The sequence below is a fragment of the Anomaloglossus baeobatrachus genome, chromosome 2, assembly GCF_048569485.1.
Source record: "Anomaloglossus baeobatrachus isolate aAnoBae1 chromosome 2, aAnoBae1.hap1, whole genome shotgun sequence".
Taxonomy (NCBI): Eukaryota; Metazoa; Chordata; class Amphibia; order Anura; family Aromobatidae; genus Anomaloglossus; species Anomaloglossus baeobatrachus.
In genome coordinates, this window is record NC_134354.1 from 65,444,491 (window position 1) to 65,456,633 (window position 12,143).

At 45.9% G+C, this 12,143-nt stretch overlaps 1 protein-coding gene across 1 annotated transcript in view; it reads left to right on the forward strand.

The window, feature by feature from the left end:
• Positions 1-12,143, forward strand: part of SAMSN1 (SAM domain, SH3 domain and nuclear localization signals 1) — a 215,160-nt gene that overhangs the window by 50,811 nt on the left and 152,206 nt on the right. The window lies entirely within an intron of this gene.

Below are 12,143 nucleotides of genomic sequence, written 5' to 3' on the forward strand. Positions count from 1 at the left end.
TGTCATTGTGCTGCTCCAGCCCTGACACTCTGGTGGAGCCTGGCAGTCTTTATTGTAGTGGTTTTTTTTTTTATTGTATCCGGTTAGCTGGAAGGGGTTGTCCAGGTTTTATATTTGGATGACTTATCTTTGGGTGACTGACCTCCAGAAGAGCAACTCGTCATCAATTTACATCTTACACTGTGGCTGGATGTAAACAATGTACAGCACAGCTCCAAACCATGTTGTCATGCACTGTCCGGATCCGCACTCGCGGATTACAGCAACGACATTGGACCCTGTTCACATTGCAGAGTCTGACAGGCACCTGTTTTCTCTTTAGTGCTCAGCTCTGCCAGGTGTTGGCTGAGTTGTGTCCACTGCTCCCAACCATGTAGGAGTTAATCCTTCTCTGACCAGTGTGCAACTTTCCTGAGAGTCAGGTTGCTGCTTACCATCCACATCTTATCTCTCTCTGTTTAAGGCTGAGGAGTTTTTAGGAGATTGCTAAAGATAGTATCTGCTCGTTCTCCCCCAAATATCGGGTGCCCTTGATGACCCTCTTTGATGACCTGCAATCTTTTGCTAGTGGGGTGTGGAAGTGTCCCTTGGTGTGCATTACTTCCTCCCTTACATTTTATTTCCCCCTGTGCCTTTATTTTCTTCCCTTTGGGGTTGTTTGCAGTGTGAACAAGTTTCAGATCTTCCCCCTGTCTGTGGCTTTTTGGGAGTGGGGTTATCTCAGTGTGGGGGTTAGGTCAGGGCATGAATAGGAGACAGGGCCATGCTGGGGGCCCAGACCTCACTACCCTTAAGTGTACCTTTGGGTTGAGGGTCAGCCCAGGGATCCCAGTCTTAGGGCCAGTTCAGGTGTCCCAGCCAGACTAGCCCACCTTTGACACATGTGTAGTGGAGTGACCTTTTTTGGGTGCTAAAGCTTAGCTCATATGGAAGTGAATGGGAGCTACAGTATGTATGAATGGTAACTACACCATGTACAAAGTGATGTTGTTGCAGCTCTGTATATTTAGTTGCATTGGAATCATAAAGCAGCTGATCTTTGGGGGACAAAACCGGTAACTTATTTTCAATTCTGATAAGTTATATGGCTCTCATTTAAGCCATACATTTCTTGCTTTCATTGAGTTCCCCAGGGTAAGAAGAAACTGTTACATTATGGTGTTATAGCCTAATGTTGTCCATGAGACTAGGGGTGGTACTAAGGGTGTAAATGATGAAGGAAACATTATGGTAATTTTATTGATCAATAAAGCAGAGTAAACTTGGAAAGGTTGAGGTATATTTGGCTTGTACATAATGATGAAATGAATCAGGGATAAATGTTGGCTCTAACCACTTGGGACCCCCTTCCACTATCCCACCATGCAAGGATGACCACTGTTAAAATTTACACAAATTAATCATAAATGACTCATCACCATGCCAATTTCTACAGGAAGGAATGGGGGTCATCCATACTTGATATATGTGTTGCTCATGTGGCTCCGTGATAAATATTAATAGCTGGGGCACTGTATTGATCCTCTACTGCTTATTAACATCACTAATTTTATAAGGCGATTCAACAAAGACTTTCATCGTTTCACGCTAGATGCCAATAACATCATATTGTGATGTTCTGTTTGAGCCATTTGTATAGATAATGTCAGAACATGGAAAAGGAAGTCCTGATTAACTATTGATCTTTATCTTTAACTTTTGTCTTATGTTAGTTTTTCAGATTAACAGTAATAAGAGGCGTGAAATTCATAAATAACTATAAGCCGTAGATAACATCTATAATTTAGAGATGCAATGTCTATGAACAAGAATCACTCTTTGGGTATTTTCATCTATTCTTGTGTATAACATTGTGACTGTAGTCACTACTCACAGGCTAGCCGTGAGTTTGGGTAGTCTAGAGGTCTGGGGTTAAATACCACGAGGGCTAGTAATAAATAAATGGGAAAGACAAAAGGCGTTGAGCCATTCAAATATTCTTCCGAACCTACTTCCAGACATCCCCAAGTTTCTGTATGGCAACCTCTACTCCAGGACACCCAGAACTCATCCTAGAGAAGTCACTAAAATATGGATGAAAACCATACTTGCAAACAAAAGGCGAGGTTCCAGTGCCTGATTGACTAGACAAAGGCGAATTTTGAAGGAGGTAAATACGAGGACCAGTCCTCCAGCTGAGCCACAATTAAACTTAAAAAAAATTACAAAGATTGATTGGTCCTTTCTGTTTGACTGTGGGTTTCAGGGTCATAAGCAGAGCAAAATGAAACTCAATTCGCATTTTCCTACAAAACGCTTTCCAGAATTTGGAGACAAAATGTATCTCCCTATCACATACAATATTCAGAGGGATTCCATTCAGTCTCACCTCATGATTGATAAAAAATCCGGAAAGTATCTCAGCGTTCGGTAACCCTGATAACAGGACAAAATGAGCCTGTTTACTGAATCGGTCAACTACCACCCAAATCACCACCAGTAAAGCCAAATCTGTGATAAAATCCGTGGACAAATGAGTCTATGGTCTTTTTGGAGTTGGCAACAGGGCCAATTCCCTGGCCAAACTTCAGCGCATACTCAAATGTCACAAGCTGATATACACTCTTCAATATTGTTAAGCATGGATTGCCACCTAAAGAGTGTATCAATAGATTTTTGCATAGCTGTAACCCCATGGTGAACACCCAAGATGGAATCATGAAATTACTGACACAGATGTAATCTCAGGTAGACAGGAACAAATAATTTGGACCCTGAAGTAGCGGAAAGAACCAATGACTGAACTTCATGGATCTCTGCTTCCAATTCCGATGATACCATAGAAACCACAATACCCTGGCATCCTGTCAATGACAACAACTTGAATGGGTCCTTCCCACCTAACTGTCCCTAATCCTAGCCTCAAAACAAGTTCTAAATCAATGAATTTGGATGCAGACCCACAGTTAATGAAAGCGGATGCTGATAAGGACTGATATTATAAAAGTTGTTCCACGTTCAGCAGTACTTTATCTGAGGAGTAAAAAGGTACCTGGAATTCTGGGTGACCTCCTCAACAGTCACCCAGAGTAGAAGCAGAGTCCAAGATCAACCCGATGTCTCTTCTCAATGGTCCAAGAGCTAGCAACTCCGACTTCCATCAGTCCTGTCTCACTGGATCGATTTGGGGAAAAATAGCAGAGACCCCTGATGCTCATAATGCCTTGCATGAATTCTGAGATCAAAATGAATGGCCTGAGTCATGACCTTCGCTAAGGAACAGAGTGGAGTATGTAGAGCTAGAGAGTGCTTATGTGTATCCCAAAGCCACGGTGAAACTGATACCTGAAAGCTGCATCATTTAACAGAACGTCCATGGACCATTGCCAGAACTCGGGACTATAGTCCTCAATGGTGTAGACCCCCTGTGCCAGGTTCATGAGCTTTGCTTCCGCTGTTTGGACTCTGTCGGGTTCATCATTAATTAACTCTAAGGTGTTAAAAAGGGCATCAACCGCTGACTATTCTGGGGCTTGTGGGGACAATGAAATGGCCTAAGTCTGAGAACTTCCTCGCAGTAGAGGCATGATTTTTTTCCACCCGCCTAGACTCATTCCCTGATGACCGAGGTCGCAGGGTAAAAAATAGCTGACAGCTGTCCCTTAACACCCTAAACTTGTCTTCCTTCCCAAGAAAATTGTTAAGGAGGGGCATTACTCTTTTGCAAGAGACCACTTGCATGTCAGAAAATACTGATGTTAAGGCTAAGTTCACACACTGCGTTTTTTTGATGCTGCGTTTTTGTGCGTTTTTGCTGCAAAAAATGCACAAAAACGCACCCGCGACAAAAGAACGCGCCAAAAACACATGCGTTTTTACCACGTCTTGGTGCATTTTTTTGCTGCGTTTTGCTGCGTTTTTGCTCACTGCGTTTTTTATCAGTGAACATTGCCAATAAAGATTGTTGAAAAAAAAAAAAGGTCTGATGTCATTTCCTTCTTCAATATGTTCTTCATACTCCACTAGTGTATGCAGGAGAACACAGCTGCAGAACTACAAGGCTCAGCATGCTGCATCCAAGACTGTATGCTGTAGGGAGAGTCAGGGGGAGCAGACCTACAAGGCTCAGCATACTCCATCCACTAGTGGATGCAGGAGAGCAGACAGCAGCTGCCAAACTACAAGGCTCAGCATCCTCCTTCCAGGACTGTATGCAGGATTTCTTTGTCCCCCCAAAAAATGACATGGGTTTCGCCATATTTTTGTATACTAGCCAGGTACAGCAGGCATGTACGGGCTGCCCCAAACCCCCAGCTGCCTATTTGTACCCGGCTGGGAACCAATAATATAAGTAAGCCCTTTCTTTTAATTATTTCATGAATTTCATGAAATAATTAAGAAAAAAATGACGTGAGCTTCACCCAATTTTTGTGTCCAGCCAGGTACAACTAGGCAGCTGGGGATTGGAATCCGCAATGCAGGGTGCCCAAGCTTTCTGGGCACCCCCACTGCGAATTGCAGTCCACAGCCACCCCAGAAAATGGCGCTTTCATAGAAGCGCCATCTTCTGGCGCTGTATCCAACTCTTCCAGCTGCCCTGATGGTGGCTCGCTGGGTAATAATGGGGTTAGGGCTAGCTGTGTATTATCAGCTGGCCCTAAGCCCGAAATTCATGGTGTCATGCCAATATTAGACATGCCACCATGAATTTCTAGTAAAGATAAAAAAAAAAACACAACACACAGAAAAATATTTTTATTAGAAATAAAACACAACACAATTAGTGACTCCATCTTTATTGAAATAAAGAACCCCCCTCTGCAGTAATCCTGGGTCAAGGGTCCTGCGCTGTCCAATCCGGATCCAATATCATCTGATCGGTTTGCTGGAAGCAAAGCTGTCTGCAGCTGTCATTAACTGACTGCAAGCGCCAGGGAATCCGTCACTCGGCGCTCGCTCGCTGTACAGTCTAGGCTGATGCAGCAGTGCAAAAAAAAAAATAAAAACAACTACACACGTCCATGCTGACTCCCGTCCGACCGCTGCAGAAGCTGCCGGTAATCACTGATGAAGCCTCCTGACGGCATCAGCTGATAGCCGGCCGGGCAGTAAAATCCGGTGTCACTGCGAGACTTACGATCAGCTGATCTGTCAGGTGACCGCATCAGGTGATCACCGCCAGGTCCTGCAGCTATCGTAGGTGCCTGGGAGCCGGCACACAGCCAGAGCAGGGGTGGCGGTACCGGGAAGAGGAGCTGGGAGCGGGAATGGCACTAGGAGTCTGCAGACAGGTGAGTATGACATTTTTCTATTGTTCACTTCTGATTTAGCAGCCGCTTCCACCTCCTGCACGGGAGCAGACATGGCACTGGGCGGGAAATGGAAGCAGCGGTGGTGGTACCGGGAGGATTCACGCTTCTGTGTTTACTGACAGAAGGAATCCTCTTCCTGTACATGTCACTTTACTACCCACCCCTTGCGTTTATAGCTGTGTTTTTAGTCATAAAAATGCACTAAAACGCAGCTATATTTGCAATTTGCGGTTTTCATTGCATTTTTTAACATCTCATTGAACTCAATGGGTGGAAAACGCAGTGAAAAACGCAAAAACAATTGACATGCTGCGTTTTTGTGGTGCCCACAAAAACGCAGCTAAAAAAAACGCTGTGTGCAGACAGCAAAAATGAAAACTCATAGACTTTGCTGGGGAAGCAAATTCATGCAGTTTTCTGAGTAAAAACACACCCGAAAAACGCCGCGAAAAACGCACTGTGTGAACTTACCCTAAAGCTACTGCTGGCAGTGGAGGGCTCTTGGATTCACCCATTGTGCTAGAAAACTGACCCACATCTGGAACTGCAGCGTCTCTAGTCTCTGGTGGTCACTGGCTATACCCTGAGCCACCTGGGACAGAGTTGTCATCTGATCGCACAGTGTACTAATAGGATCCATACTGAAGGGAAGGGAAAAAATATCAGGTCAGTTGTAATGTGACACTAGTAAGTACTCATGGGCTAGCTGTGAGGATGGGTAGTCTTGAGGCCCAGAGTCAAATACCAAGAAGGTTAGTAGTAAACAAATGGGTAAGACAAAAGGCATAGTCAGGTCAATGTCCAAGGTCCGAATTCCAGGATGGTAGTGGATCAAGGCAAAGGGGTTAGGCAAACAGACAGTCAGAAGAAAGGTCCAAGGTCAGGTAACAATAGATCAAATACTGAGCACAGGAAACAAAGGAACGCAGACACCACCGAGCATAAGCTGCAACTAGCAGGAATTTAGAGGCAGGGAGCCAGCTAAATAGCCAGGTAATTACTTCGAACAAAAGACACATGGAGGTAACTGAGCACATCCAAGCCTCTGAATGGATGGCGTAACTGTCCATCACCATTTTGACAGCTCAGTACGCCCCAGCCCACAATTGGATGGCTGAGCTTTCACTCACTGTATCCAGAAACACTGCTGGGAGGAATCATGACAGTATTAGAATGTTCTTACTAATCTTACTAGAAAGAGACTCTTTAAAAAAGTACTTCAGGGAGATAAAAATATATTCACATTGCCAAAACTTCAAAAACTATAAAGGTTAATGTTTATAGTAGTGTTTACAATTATCACAGTGTATGTGCTATTTAGTTATTTACTTTAACGAAGACGCAACATCATCCCAAATCAGGGGCCTTCTAATACAAGCCACCCAGCTGATAATGCCTCCTTCCTTCCAGTCACAGATCCAGAAGCATGGCTTGCATATTGCCTGTAATTCAAGCTTGTTTCCTGACCAAGCCTGATGTCTTGCATTGCGGCTTGTAATGTCATTTCATTGTTTGGGCACTGCATGGGGACTTCCCATAATCTATGCCTGCTTTTCACAGCTTGTCTGTGACAGTCATAGTTTCTATCCATTCTCCTGGAATGTCACAGATAAGCTGCACAGCTACAGGCTGTAAGGCTACTTTCACACATCCGGCTTGAGCTCTGCGGCTCAATCCGGCTGTGAAGCCTATGCAACGGATGAGGTGAAAACACCGCATCCTTTGCATAAGTTTTTTACATGCGGCCGGTCCGGTTTTTGCCGCTTGCGGCATGCTACTGAGCATGCGCAGTGGCAAAAACCGCATGCAGCGGCCGGATGCGGTTTTTTCCGCATCGCGCCGCATCCGGCATCCATAGGGATGCATTGGGAAAAGCGCCGCATCGGCCGGATGCGGCGCGATGCGGGTTTTTTTGCCGGAGCAAAAAACGTGCCAGGGAACGTTCGATCCGGCCGCCGCATCGGCTAAATCTGCCGCATGCGGCAAAAGCCGGACCGAACGCAAGCCCATGCGGCACAATGCGGCACTAATTAAAGTCTATGCAGGAAAAACGCAACCGGCAGCAAAAAAAACCGGTTGTGGTTTTCCTGCAAAGTGCCGGATTGTGCCGCATTGCAAAAGCCGGAGGTGTGAAAGCAGCCTAACCTCTTCCCATTGTCTATTTTGCCCCCTTATCAGCACTGCTTCCCTATCCATACTCCTTTGGTAGATTCCATCCCCTACAACCTCTTTCTGTCACTCTTATCACTCCTACTTTAAGGTGGCTTTACACACTGCAACATCGCAAACGACATCGCTGTAACGTCACCGGTTTTGTGACATAATAGCGACCTCCCCAGCGACATTGCAGTGTGTGAAACACATCAGCGACCTGGCCCCTGCTGTGAAGTTGCTGATCGCTACAAATCGTTCAGGACCATTCTTTGGTCCTTTTTTTCCCGCTGTGCAGCAAAGTCTCAGTGTGTACAGGGGACTTAAAACACTGGAAACGAGTGATGTGTCACAATATCTGTCAATCACTATTCTCTGTCAGTCGGTCTCTCCCTCTCGGTCTCTATTCTCTCTCTGTCGGTCCGTCACTATCTCTGTCCCTCTCTCACAGTCTGTCGGTCATTTTCCCCTCCTCTCTCATACTCACCGATCCCCGGCGCGGCGCTGCACGGCGTTCACACTGCTGCGGCGGCTTTTCCTCTTTTGAAAAAGCCGGCCGCTCATTAAACAATTTCGTATTCCCTACTTTCCCCGCCCACAGGCGCCTATGATTGGTTGCAGTGAGACACGCCCCCACGCTGAGTGACAGGTGTCTCACTGCACCCAATCACAGCAGCCGGTGGGCGGGTCTATACTGTGCAGTGAAATAAATAATTAAATAATTTAAAAAACCGGCGTGCGGTCCCCCCCAATTTTAATACCAGCCAGATAAAGCCATACGGCTGCAGGCTGGTATTCTCAGGATGGGGAGCCCCACGTTATGGGGAGCCCCCCAGCCTAACAATATCAGTCAGCAGCCGCCCAGAATTGCCGCATACATTATATGCGACAGTTCTGGGACTGTACCCGGCTCTTCCCGATTTGCCCTGGTGCATTGACAAATCGGGGTAATAAGGAGTTATTGGCAGCCCATAGCTGCTAATAAGTCCTAGATTAATCATGTCAGGCATCTCCCCGAGAAACCTTCCATGATTAATCTGTAAATTACAGTAAATAAACACACACACCCGAAAAAATCCTTTATTAGAAATAAAAAACACAAACACATTCCCTCATCACCAATTTAATAAGCCCCAAAAAGCCCTCCTTGTCCGGCGTAATCCACGGACCTCCAGCGTCGCTTCCAGCTCAGCTGCATGCAGGTGACCAGAGCAGCAGAAGACACCGCCGCTCCTGTCACTTCCACGCAGCTAATGAAGACAGCCGCGCGATCGGCTGAGCTGTCACTGAGGTTACCTGGATCCAGCGGTGGATGCAGCGGTGGCCGCGGGTAACCTCAGTGACATCTGTCACTCAGCGTGGGGGCATGTCTCACTGCAACCAATCATAGGCGCCTGTGGGCAGGGAAGGTAGGGAATACGAAATTGTTTAATGAGCGGCCGGCTTTTTCAAAATAGTAAAAGCCGCCGCAGCAGTGTGAACGCTGTGCAGCGCCGCGCCGGGGATCGGGGAATGGTGAGTATGAGCAAGGAGGGGAAAATGACCGACAGACTGTGAGAGAGGGACAGAGATAGTGACCGACCGACAGAGAGAGAATAGAGACCGAGAGGGAGAGACCGACTGACAGAGAATAGTGATTGACAGATATTGTGACACATCACTCGTTTACAGTGTTTGACTAGCTAGGTCGTTCTGCAGGTCCGGATCGCTGTTGCGTCGTTGGCCAGGTTTACCTGTTTGACAGCTCACCAGAGACTCACCAGAGACTTTGTAGCGATCCCGGCCAGGTTGGAATCGCTGGTGGGATCGCTGAAAGTCTCAGTGTGTAAAGGGGCCTTTAGAGGCCCTTTTACACACTGAAACTTTCTAGCGATCCCACCAGCGATCCCGACCTGGCCGGGATCGCTGGAAAGTCTCTAAACAGTCGCTGGTGAGCTGTCAAACAGGCAGATCTGGCCAACGACGCAGCAGCGATACGGACCTGTAGAACGACCTTGCTGGTCGTCGGGGACGTGTCACACAGCAGCTATTTGACGACTCACACCTATGTTAGGGGCGTGGTGTTTGGCGCTGAAGCCACCTAGCTGTCCTTGTTACACACCCGCCTCAGCTCCGATTGGTGATCGCTAGTGCGTTCTTATTGGCGACCCCGAGCTTGGAAAGATTGGCAAAAGTCGCGCTTGTATATCCTTTGTTCCTGAGCTTCTGTTGCTTAGCGGATCTTTGTAGAGTTCTCTGTGCGGCAACTCCACACTGGTTTATCTATACAGCATCAATACAGCTTCAAACAAATGATGCTTACCGTATAGGCTTTATAGTATTGCAGACTGGAGAACTCTCTAATGATCCGCAAACCAGCACGCTCAGGAACAAGGTAGCTTTGAAACAAATGACGGAAGCGCTAAAGTTGCCTTCTTTTCAACGAAAGCCGCCCAATCAGAATGCAACAGCGACCACCAATCGGAGGTAAGGGGGTGGGAAAGGGAACGCGATAGTACGCCTAGGGCTGGGTTCTAAGTCGCTGACGATGTCGTTGTAACGTTGTCAAACACACTGATGCATGCTGCGCAGCGGGAAACAAAGGACCAAAAATGGTCCTGAATGATTTGTAGCGATCAGCGACCTCACAGTGGGGGCAAGATCGCTGATGCGTGTCACACACTGCAATGTCGCTGAAGAGGTCGCTATTACGTCACAAAACCGGTGACGTTACAGTGATATCGCTAGCGATGTTGCAGTGGGTAAAGGGGCCTTAAGACCTCTGTGCAGCATCTATCAGTCATGCTATAACACCATCATATGCCCTTAGTATCACCTAATTAATAGACTGGAAAGCACGTGTGACGCTGGAGTGATAAACTTGGAGTAAACAGGTTGCAAAGATTGGGAAACTACCAAGGGAGTATGGAGCTCTTTACAAGTGAACAGTGGATATAAAATAGTCTACACATCCCTGTAAAGATGTCAGATTTTTGTCATGTAAAAAAATCATTTCAGAACTTTTCCTACCTTTATAATCATCACCAATAATCTGTACAATAATTCAATTGAAAAATAAACTGAAATAATTCTGGGTGGAAAAATAAAAATAAAAAACTATAATAATGTGCCTGCATAAATATGCACACCCTTAAATTGATACTTTGTTGAAATACCCTTTGAAGTTATGACAACATTCAGTCTTTTTGGGTTGGAGTCTATCACACGGCACATCTAGAATTGGCATCATTGCAATAGCGCTCCAATCTGTGTATAGCGCCATCTTCAGGTCACACACAGATTTTCAATTATAGATTTGAGCTCTGGCTGGGCCATTCAAATTCAAATTCAAATTCAAATTCAAATATGCTTTATTGGCAGGACCAAAATACAATTAGTGTTGCCAAAGCAAGAGTAATACAGTAAGTGTGGTGGGAGGGGATCAGGGTTATGGGGAGTTGGGGGGCACAATTTGGGCTCTGACAGTCCATTTAGGGGTCTTAGGTTCCCCTCAGCTTATGACATGTGGTGACATATTGGGCGGCGATCTCCACCATTGATTCCTCTTCCCCCAGTAGGAAGCGGGGAAGAGGAATTCTAAAACTATAATCTTCTTTTGGTGAAGCAATTATATTGTTGATTTGGAGATTTTCTTAGGACTGTTATTGTTGCTAAAAAAGTGACATGCCTCCAAATCTCCACTTTTTTAGCAGAGGACTGAAGGTTTTGATATGCACTGTACATGAACACATCAGTTTTTCACATTTTTTTTAATTGACAGGACACAGATTCATGGACTTTAATAAAACTATTCACACTTTTTTATTTTATGGATCTGTGCACTTGTAAATTTATATTCTCATCCATTTTTTACAGATGAGAATCAGTCATTCAACAGTGTATAGGAATCCATTAAAAAATGGATGGAAAATGGAAGATTACGGGGTACTTTGCACACTACGACATCGCAGCTGCGATGTCGGTGGGGTCAAATTGAAAGTGACGCACATCCGGCGTCGCTGTCGACATTGGAGTATGTGAATCGTTTTTACTATGATTAACGAGCGCAAAAGCGTCAAAATCGTATGATCGGTGTAGGGTCCAACATTTCCATAATTTCGGAAGGACCGATATTATAATGTTGTTCCTCATTCCTGCGGCAGCACACATCGCTGTGTGTGAAGCTGCAGAAGCGAGGAACATCTCCTACCTGCATCCCGGCTGTAATGAGGAAGGAAGGAGGTGGGCGGGATGTTTATGTCCCGCTCATCTCCGCCCCCTGCTTCTATTGGCCACCTGCCATGTGACGTCGCTGTGATGCCGCACGACCCGCCCCCTTAGGAAGGAGGTGGTTCGCCGGCCAGAGCGACGTCGCAGGGCAGGTAAGTGCATGTGAAACTGCCGTAGCGATAATTTTCGCTATGGCAGCTATCACAAGATATTGCAGCTGCGACGGGGGTGGGGACTATCGCGCTCGACATCGCTATTATCGGCTTGCGATGTCGTAGTGTGCAAAGTACCCCTACCACTTAATTTAATTGCTCTCATATTGGATCCACTGATAATTAACAATGAAAATAAAATAGTTCTGGCAGTTTATCTTTTTTGCCTTTTTGAGTTTTTTAAAAAATGGATGAGAATAAATGCATGCAAGCCGGATGCCAGATGGGAGAAAAGTCGTCTATTTTTAGAGAGAGGAAAAAAATGGACCTGATGTGTGAA